Source organism: Lepisma saccharinum, chromosome 1 (genome assembly GCF_977018435.1).
Source record: "Lepisma saccharinum chromosome 1, izLepSacc3.1, whole genome shotgun sequence".
Lineage (NCBI taxonomy): Eukaryota > Metazoa > Arthropoda > Insecta > Zygentoma > Lepismatidae > Lepisma > Lepisma saccharinum.
Genome location: NC_139229.1, coordinates 143,125,359 through 143,136,410, shown reverse-complemented (window position 1 = coordinate 143,136,410; position 11,052 = coordinate 143,125,359). Strand labels below are relative to the sequence as shown.

General features: G+C 39.4%; 1 protein-coding gene across 3 annotated transcripts in view; it reads left to right on the top strand.

The window, feature by feature from the left end:
• The first annotated feature begins 8,460 nt into the window (after positions 1-8,460).
• Positions 8,461-11,052, top strand: part of LOC145989255 (E3 ubiquitin-protein ligase MARCHF3-like) — a 30,521-nt gene continuing 27,929 nt past the window's right edge. The window contains exon 1 of one of the 3 annotated variants that reach the window (XM_083124581.1): positions 8,461-8,596. The gene's annotated coding sequence lies outside the window, so the exon portion shown is untranslated. Of the gene's footprint in view, positions 8,632-8,746; positions 8,766-11,052 lie in introns of those variants that run through there. The other 2 variants (XM_083124588.1, XM_083124595.1) reach the window with 2 other exon arrangements.

The window sequence follows — 11,052 nt, the reverse complement described above, 5'->3', positions numbered from 1 at the left end:
TGTCAGAAATTTCTCTTTCAAACCATTAAGAAAATTAACAAACAACATTATGTGTGCGTGTGTGTGTGTATATAGATACACCCCCCCCCCCCACACACACACACATGCCGGCCCCTGTGGCGGAGTTGTTAGCACATCGCTTTACGAAGCCAGGGGTCCCGGGTTCGAATCCTGGCCTGGGCATGGATATTTGTGAGTGTCCGTTCATCAATTTCATCATATCATCACTCATCCCCATCTTCGCAAATTAGCCAAAGGTGGCACAAAAAGCGAAGTTAAATAAAGCAAATCAAAGCAAAGCATATATATATATATATATATATATATATATATATATATATATATATATATATATATATATATATCAGTGGCGTAGCATGGACATTTCGGGTGGGAACGCCAAGTCCGAAGGAAGGGTCGGCCCTTTCTTGGTTAATAATTTACGTATGGTATTAGTCGCCACAGGTATTGTTTATTTGCCTGAAGTCAGCTGGGTTTTCAATAAAACATCATACATGCATGTTTTAGCTAGAAAATTAGATGCCTCACTCTGCCACAAATGTTTTGAACTCTGGTGTTTTATACCTTTTTTATACCTTTCTGCATGACGCAATTCATTAAAAACCTACCTGAATCACAAGCGCCTCTGCACAACAGTAGACGTCATTGTTGTGGATGATCCAACTACTGATTGATTTGGTTTATTTTACTTCGCTTTTTTACCACTTTTGGTTAATCGCGAATACGAATATGAGTGATGATATTGAAGAAGGGACACTCACAAAGAGCACCCGTGCTCACGCCGGAATTCGAATCAGGGACCTCTGTCGTCTTGGCGCGCTGTGCAAAACACTCTGACACGGAGGTGGGTGGATGATCCTACTATCTTACACTCAACTGACATAACAGTGCCGATTAGTAATTCAGACCACTGTTTGTTACATCTTGAGAATGTTGATAAACATTTTAAAATAATTTTGTCCAGAGACCACTCGATGTTAAGAGTTTTCAAATGAATGCTAAACAATTCCATTGATACAATATTAAGCAGTTAGATACTAACGATATAATAATAATAATAATAATAATAATAATAATAAAAGAATAGTTTTGCGGGTTAAGTTGTAGAGCAGCCACAGGCTGAACTTCTGCCACGAGGACTTCACCAAGTTATTTGACAAAACGTGTTGATCTTTTAGTTTTTAATGCACATCGCTGTTCGTACGATAAATGATACAATGCAGTGGCCATTAAGAAGTGGTATATTTGAGTTTGGTAAAGTTACGTCAGTCAATATTGCGTATTGTATCATCACATAGCACGAATGGCATAGCGCGAAGAACCGGGTAGAAATTCTACCGCTGTCGTCTGCTTCAGAAGGCAGGAAGGGTCACATGAACCTATCACGGTAGACCTTTGCTCCGTACGCTGACGTATGAGAGAGCATTTACGCGCGTGCTGTAGAGATCAAAGATTTCCCTCCAGAAAGGCAGCAAGGAATATAGAGTCCTTTACGCCGAACCTGCTCGGCGTCCGGTCAGGAAAGACAATTGAAAAGAATGCGAGAATGAGTGTTGTTAGTGGAGCGTTGCAAGCGGATCTCGAAAAATAGCTATTATAATGCCATGAAGGTCAAACATATATGAAATTAGTTAAGTTTTACTTTATATTTACAGCATTTACGCATTTTTGAACTTTTAAATCTGGAAACGCCGGGCGTACGGGCGTACTATAACGCTACGCCACTGATACACACACACACACACACACATATAGATATATATATATATATATATATATATATATATGAGAGAGAGAATGAGAGACAGACATATTTTAAATTAAAAACAACTCTCGTGTGCCACTCACCAGCATACGCAGGGTGTTTTTCTGGGGAACGGAGTAGAATTGTAAAACTGGATAATTAGCTGCACTCTAGGGGGTTAAAATAGTACTCAGAAAAAATTGCAATCGTGGCTAATTTTAATGGGAGTTTTCTTTATTGAGTTGGTGTTTTAAGTCCACTTTATGCACAGTAAGATTAATCGGGACTGGACCTACAGTTTAAATTAGGATCCGTACCACTATGTGACTCCGCCAGGTATCGAACCCAAGAACCCTGATTACAAGCGGCGACGCTACTACTGCGCCATCGGGGAGGCCAGTAATGGTGGTTTGTTTGATTGATTGATTTGATTTATTTTACTTCGCATTTCTGCCACTTTTGTGTTTTGGCTAATTTCGAAGATGCGGATGAGTGATGAAATTTGATGAAATTTATGAATGGACACTCACAAACACACATGCTCTGACCGGGATTCGATGTGCTAACCAACCCGTCACGGGGAGCGGATAATGGGAGTTTGCATTTGCCATTTCTGTTTCTGTCTTAGGCTACCAGTTAAAATTCGCTGAACACCGACATCGAACAGCGGCATATTTATTTTATTTGTGAAACAAAGTTTCTTTCCGATTTCCCGTTATAAACTATTTCTGGATAAAGTACATTCGTGATTCTTTTGTTGAAGCTGACAGAGACAAATTTGAGGGTTTACCGCCCCGTGCAGTTGCATTTAGGATGTAGCCGAAGTGAGTGAATGATGAAACGAAATGGACAGGCCATCGGTATTCAGGGCTTGAAGGTCCACTAGGTTCTTTCACGCGCTCTTGTGTTTACAACCGCGGGAGGGTTTCTCTGACGTCAAGATGAAACAATTATCTCACACTTCAGTACTACGTAGTGCTGTTGTTTCTTAGAGTAATGACTTAAAACCAGTGGCGGCGATTGGGTCCCAAAACCGGGGGGGGGGGAGGGGGCAAGGTGCCAAAACTAGGGGGCAAAGACCAGGGGTGCCCACAGGGGGTGTTTTATGGCGCAGGTTGCGCCATCGAGATTTTTGGGGTGGATTTTTTCCCTTCAAATAATATAAAATTCAACATTCATATCTTTTCCAAAATATATGTAAAACTTTTACACCTTAAATGAACCATATTTAATCCATTAGGTGAAGAAATGAAAGTTTGAGTTTCAGTTTGGTTTGAGTTGTTGTTTTAAGTCCACTTTTTGCACACTAAGGCTAATCGGGACTGGACCTACAGTTTAAAGTGGGATCCGAACCACTTGTGCCTCCATCGGGTATCGAACCCGGGACCCCTTGATTACAAGGCAATGACACAACCACTGCGCCCTAGGGGAGGCCCAAGAAATGAAAGTGTTTAGGGCATTATCGAAGGGGGGGGGGTATCGAACTCGTACATATTAGGCCTTAATTGGCACGTGGGTTCTGAGGGGGATTCTGAATTAAACTTTGGGGGGGGGGACAGTATCCAACTCTAGGTCTTAGATTATGGCGAGTGCTTTAGTTAGAGGGGGATTGAGCATTAAATTGAGGGGGGTATCCAATTCTTGTGTATTACTATTGTCTTCGACTGTTGCGGAAATTCTGGTGTGGAGACTGAGAATTAATTTTTTGAATGAGGCAATATCCACTCTTCAATATTAACAGTAAGTCTAATATTGGCATGGAAATTTTGGTGGTAGGATTGAGTATGAAATTTAAAGGGGGAGATAGAAAGCTCTTGATAAAGTGTTAAATCTTAGATTGTCAAGGGATTTCTGTAGTGGAGAGAGAGTTCGATCATTACATTTTGGAGACTGTATTTAGCGATATGGTATCCACGTCTTTTCGACCCCGGATGTGCCAAAGGAAAAGCTGGAAAAGGAAAAGACTAAATATCTCGGGATCTTAAGAAAGTATTGACACCCCATTAAATTAATATTCTTGAAAGCCTGCAAAGAAATGGATGTAAAAATTTTCTTTATTTGTTGCTACGATGTGTGTTTGACGCTTTAATGAGATGAATATGAAGTTTTTATACTATAGCTGCATTACAAGACAAACCGATATTCTCGATTGATGGATTGATTTGGTGTTTTAAGTCCACTTTGTGCACTCTAAGGCTAATCGGTACTGAACCTGCAGTTTAAAATGGGATCCACGCGATATTCTCGATTATGATGAACGGTTTTAGGGGTGGTCTTGAGTGATCGCACCCCTGTTTAGATATAATGTGCAGTAAAGCTGCGAAAAAAGTTACTTTCGGTAGACACGCTGTCATAATTAAATATTTTGTGTGAATTACGAAATGGTTTAAGGGCGGGAATGATATGATTTGGGGGGGACGCATGACATGATTTTGGGGAGGATGCGCTATTGGCCTTGGGGGATGCGCTATTGGCCTTGGGGGATGCGCTATTGGCCTTGGGGGATGCGCTTTTGGCCTTGGAGGGATAGGCACCCCTGGCAAAGACAGTATATTTCCCTTTGTAGATAAGATTTAACATAGTGCGGGGTAAAAATTGGAGAAAACTGGGGGGCAACTGTTCCCCCTTGCCCCCCCTAATCGCCGCCACTGCTAAAAACTTTTAAAACGGCATGCAAATAGGCATCCACCATGATGAAAATACACGTAGACACTTTTTGGCACAAGTATTGATTTGATTGTTTTGGTATTTTATTAATTTTTCTTATTTTTGCGTCACTTTATTTACATTCGGTTAATCGCAACAAATATGATGAATAGTAGCTAGATGAAATAGATTATAGGGAAAATGTTTCATTCAAAGAAGAAATAAGAAGAAGAAGAAGAAATGTGAATTTATGCATATTGCAGGGAAGAACTTGTAAATTGTGGATGCATTTACTGCTTTTGCTTCATTGTTATCTTCCCCTTCTATTCCTACGATAATATCTAGCTCTCAAAATCTCTGGCTTTAATCGCGGCGTTGAGGACGAATGGTGGGTGATATGAAGCAAGGACAATCACGAAGGAACATGGACAAAACAAAACAGAACCGGTCATAGGATTGCACTGGCTGTGGGCCCACATACAGGAGCCTCATTAATCTGCAACAATGCAGTCCACGGTATACTACGTGGGAGAAAGGCTGATACTTGAGCGGCCTCCGTAAACAGCACTCCATATTTTAAATAATATTGGTGGTTTACTGTGATACAGCAAGCGCCCGTTTGTGTGTGTGTAACAATAAGTAATCATTGCGCAATATTAATAACCATGTTGGTTTTGAGAGTAGAATTTTACTAGAAATGGATGTTGCCTGTTATTTCAGGTTTCATAATGTAGCATTAGCATAAACGCCGACATAAGCCTTGAGCAGTGTATACTTGCACCAAGATAACTAAAACATCGGAACTACAGATATCCTTCCTCTTTCTTTCACCCTGGCACTTCCATGCTAGGGTTTCAAATGCGGTGATGGATCTGTAATATGGGAATAAGCATAACTCTAATAAATCCTCTGCTGGGCATCTCATGTACAGGGTGGGCACAAAGTCGCTTTCCCCAATAAATGAAGTAATCTTGTTTTGGGGAAAGCGACTTTGTGCCCACCCTGTATATAGATTATACCAGAATCGAACCTAGCACCTTTTATTTCGAGGCAATCGTTTTACCCACTACCCTTCGGGGAGGTCCCTGTCTGTATTACCAACTGGTTGTGGATTTCAAGAATGATGACGTTGGATAACAAATTTTACATACATTTATGGTCTAATTTCTTTAAAAATAATATTGTTTGTGAGTGCAGAACTAAATATTTGAAGGTACTGGATATAACAGATTTCGCACAGCTAGTGGCTAATTTTATTTTTATACTTGAGCCGAACGTGGATTTTTATGCACCCTGCGATGGTACTTTCCTTCAGCCCACTTTTATAGATTTTACAAAGAATTTCGCTTCCGAATTGTAAGCGTAATACGATGTGAAACCAGAGGCCCCAAGCTCTAACTCTGGTCAGGCATGGGCGTATCATGCTTGCCCCATCATCATTTCTTCAGTTCATCATTCATCCTCACCGCCGTGATTAGCCCATGAGATAGAAAAGCAAAGAAAAATCACGAATCTAGAAATAGAATTAGAAAGCGTTCTCTCGAAATTTCACAGGTTGAGTACACTGCCCCACGGGAGTGCAGAGGCGCAACCACGAATATTTGTTTGGGGGGGAAGTACCAGGATAAACGTACCAATAATGATAATAATAATAATTTTAATAATATTAATGCTAATAATAATGTTAATAATAATAATAATGTTAATAATAATAATAATAATGTTATTATTATTATTGTTATTGATTTGCTTTATTTTACTTCACTTTTGTGCCACTTTTGGCTAATTTGCGAAATGGAGATGAGTGATAATATGATGAAATTGATGAATGGGCACTCACAAACATCCATGCCCAAGCCGGAATTCGATCCCGGGGCCGACATTATTATTATTATAGTAGTAGTAGTAGTAGTGGTAGTATCAAATTCGTTATTACCCTCTTAAATTATGAACAAAGGGGTTAGATGGTGCTACAGCATTTGTGTTCGAACAAACGATTTCAATTATTTTTTCAACACGTTTAATTTCACATTAATAATGAAAAACAAGCACACAAACTATTTTTGAAAGACCGAAAATGCTTGATAAGTGTATTCCAAATATTATTCTCTTTTACATTAACATGTATAACTTTCGTGCACGATATATGTTTCACACATATGCAACACGGAACGACGTGGACACTAAATTGTGTACGTATTCAAAGTTCCTTTAATATATATTATTTAATACATTACATAACTAATTCATCCATTTCACAATAAACCAACAGCAAAAATTCCATAAATTGTCTCTGAAATGAGCACGCTCCCTTTCCTCAAAACATTTGTTCATGTATTTAAGACAAAAATCAATTAAGACAATTGTTATTTCTCTGTCTTGGAATTTACAATGCATTACTCGTACAGAGAACAAAGATAAATTGCGAGCGAAGCAAGCAAGATTTTTTTTTTCGGATCCAATTTTTGTCGAGGCTGAAATATTGATTTAATAGGGCGCATATCATTTCACGGGACGCCAATGCATTCTCTCTTTTTACAACTTTTGTGCCTCCCCGATGGTGTAGTGGTAATATCGTCGCCTTGTGATCAAGGGGTCACAGGTTCGATACGCCGCGGACCCACATGGTACAGAGGTTCGGATTTCACTTTAAACTGTAGGTCCAGTCCCGATTAGCCTTTCTGTGCGTAAAGTGGACTTAAAACCACAAACCAATCAATCAATTTTACAACTTATTTTCATTTAGATCGTTCGGCGCCCAGAGCCGACTCTCGCCACCCCCTAACTACTGTTCGAACTTGATAAGACCAGGAAAAGAAGGAAGGGATTGCGAGCGAAGCAAGCAAGAAAATTTTACGAATACCGTTTTTGTTTGCATACAATTTGAAGTTGTGGGTGGTAATTGCCCCCTGCAGGTACACTTGGCCGTCAGTGTTTGCCCCCTTGCCCCCCTAGAACTTATTTCCCTCCAATGTTGGGGGGGGCGATGTCCCCCTGCCCTCCTCCCTGTGGTTGCGCCATTGCGTGAGTAATGATTGCTTGATTTGCTTTATTTTACCTCGCTTTTTGTCACTTTTGGCTAATTTGCGAAAATGAGGATGAGTGATGATATGATGAAATTGATGACTGGACACTCATTCACAAATATCCATTCTCCTTGTTCATTAATATCAGCGAAGCGGAAAGAAAGATTTTACGAAATATTTTGCAAATCGACAGTAGAATTGATATTGTAGATCGGTATTTCTATGTCTTTAGTAATTTTGTCAGGTTATCGAATGCTGAATTGCATGTTGCAAAATAACATCGCTCTTCTCGTGATTGGCTGGATAATTTCCGAAATATTTGAAATTTGTAAGAAATCCGTGTTAAAGAAAATCTTGAAATATAACTCTGTCATAGCTTCATTTTCAGTGAAAGGTGATCAAAACTTGAGTTGCCAATACATCTAGCCTCCCACTGCTGCCGCCTAGTTCCAGAGATTCCATGTACCCCAACTACGGCGCTGTACCCCAACGGCAAAAGAAACAGTAGGCGAATTGTCCACCAACCACCATTTTAATTCGGTCTGTATTACACATTGTGATGAAAATGGATTGAAGTAATGAAGTCAATAAACAGAGAACAAAGCCTGCTTCGAACCAACATAGTTTCATTCCTTAAAACAACACAGGATGTAGAATAAAAAAAGTAATTAAAATAGTGGTGGACAATTTGCCTACCATTAACTTTGCCGTTGACTACATGCAATAAATCCATGTCCTGAGCATATCGATATGCCATGCGACACTGTCCTGCCGATAGTCACACTCATCGCATAGAAAGATCTTCCCACTGCTATTTTTCCCCCAAAATATTCACTAAGGGCAACGGATTTGAACTTTCTAAGCTAGTTAGTGAAACATATAGGAGCAGTAAAAGGACTGTATTTTTTCCACATGGAAAGTAAACACGTGACTAGATTTGACAGATAGGATTCGGTGATCATGTATTATTTCATGTGGTATATAAATCGATGGACGGGGTTTGTGTTCCGCATTGGTGTGAGCAGACAAACCCTTGCATCGTATCGCAAGCGAAGGTTGGATAATCTGTGGACCACAGACCACAAACTGTATTTGTGGTAAGGTAGGAAGGAAATCAGATGTCACGAATACTAATACACTTGTGCCTGTCGCTGCCCTAGTATGTATATATTTTACTTTTCTCCTGTACTAAAGGTAAAGGTGTAAGGCAACGTTAGTCGTGCTTCATTTTGACTCGCGGTTTATGAAGTAGAGCAGATATAAAAGAAACACTGTTAAGAAATGCGAAGCACGATACTGTAAATTCCGTTTCTTACTTGTCAGATTGGGTAAATTGCATATGGTTCGAAATAACATTTCAAATCTTTGTAGTTCAGGTACTAATTACAGCTGGGTAGTTCTATTTGTGTTAAACTGGTTAGTTATGTTAAATTTTCCGAGTTATTTATTGATAGAGCCACATGGAATCCTGGTAGACGAAACTGCAATAATAAACTGATAAATTTTAAGTACGTCTAATTTTTAATCTAATTTATTGGTTTGACATGTTGAAATGCAATAGTTGCACAGATAACCAGTGTGATCTTGTTGTGAATGTTACAATTGAAATTCATAGCTGGTAATTCTTGCCTGAATTTGTCTGTTAACCCTAACCATGTTTTTTTTTTTGTGTGTGTAATGCGAAGCACCCGGTCTGTCAGACTGACACGCATATTTTCTTCTTTTACGTCCAATTTATTTACTTTTTGTTAATGATAAATCAAAATATTCGTTATGTGAGCCTTAATTATAAACTTCCAATTATCTATGCAAGGTTCAATAAACAAGCAGGAATATTTATTACCAGTTCCGTATATCGGAGACACATTAAAATCTGATATTTTGTGTTTCGCTTGGTTCGTACTTAGCAATTGTGTATTGCGAAACATAGTTCAAGGTGCCATTATGCTTTTTACACGAAAACAAACACTTTTTCTACTAAAATAACGCATTTTTCTAAGTGCTACCCAACACACGTAACTGTGCGATATCGATTGCTTTGCGAATGATATTGCGGCTTTTGTTTTAGAATATCAGTGTTTCCAACTACATTATGCAAGAAAATTGCTATGTTCCACGAATTATTGTGTTTTTATACTTTCAAGTCGTGAAACATGCACAGTTCGGCAGGTTTAGGTTATGTTACATTAGGTTAGGTTAACAGTAAAAAACAGTTCAGCAGTTTAGGTTAGGTTAATATAGTAAAAATTAAGAGATTATCTTACCATCATAGCATTTGGATCTTGATTCCATGATACATCGTTATATAATATTAACTTACGTTTTGCGAGTATCGAGGTAACTCCAGCAGGACTGCTTAAGAGTCTGCAAAATTATTGCCCTGTAGCGTTGACTTGAGTGCAGGGAACAGAAAAATGTCTCAGGGGTATATGTATGTAAGGTGAATGTGGTACACTGGTGTTGTTGAATTTCGTCAAATATGTATGCCATGACATGCGTTGTCATGATGAAGTTACAATGTGCCTCAGTGTCGCCAACACTGAGGTGTAGTAGTGTGCTGGTACATCATTCCCTTAAGTTGACCGTCCATTTGCAAGGAAGCATGCCTCCCTTTCTTCCCCTCAAGGTTGTTGACCCTTGCATCATGCATGAGAATGGTTTATTGCTGTTCCAATCAGTTGTGAGAGTGGATGGGGGGAGGGGGTGCGGGTGGAATCAAGTTCCAAGATTCTTTCATTCAAAACATATGGAAGTTTTGCACCAGTCTGGGCAAGTTCAAAAGTTTTTCTCCACATTTTATTTTTTCTTTAACGTTTATTCACACGAAGTTACACAAATATTTGAAGCCAATGACAAGTTATTTTCACTACCAATGTCAATGAATATTTTATCTAAAAGAAAATTCCAATAGTAATGTAACATGGCCACTGCTGCCGCTTAACTGAAAGAATTGGCAGTCAGGTCCGGTAGGAATGGTTTGTGCCAAGGGAGCGAGATCTCACTTTGTGACCGTCTGTTCATTGTATCCCAGAATTTTTTATGGCCTGACCTGTCTCCTTGTTGATGAGCAAGGCACCATCACCTTACCGGAAGATGGAGCAACTTTTGCCTTTTTCAGTGTTGCAGACCCTGGCAATTTTCACACTGCTGGCTTGTTTTCCTTCTGGGTCGTAGTGGTGCACCCATGACTTATCACTGGTAATAACTGATTCCAGAAAAGCATCACCTCCATTAGCAAAGAGGCATAGCACCTTACATCGTGTGTCCACTTGATTGCTGCATACGCCTCACCTCCATTGTGTGTTACGCGAAATGCACACAGTGCCTAGAACAGAGAGCATTGCTGCCAAACAAAGGATCTCATGATGCTGCGATCTGGGTATTATGTATGAAACCCCACTCTTGTCCGATGTGCACATTACAAAAATGTCACGATACAGGATGTTGTGCAAAAGAAAAAATAGTCATTCTTTGTTGATCAGCCCTCGTTCATAACAAAATTTGTTTCAGCTAGCAGAAACCACAAATAATGGGGGTATTTTATCCAAAACCATCACCCACATAAGTGAAAAAACTACATTGCAGACGCACTATTTTTTTTGTCAAAATTCCATT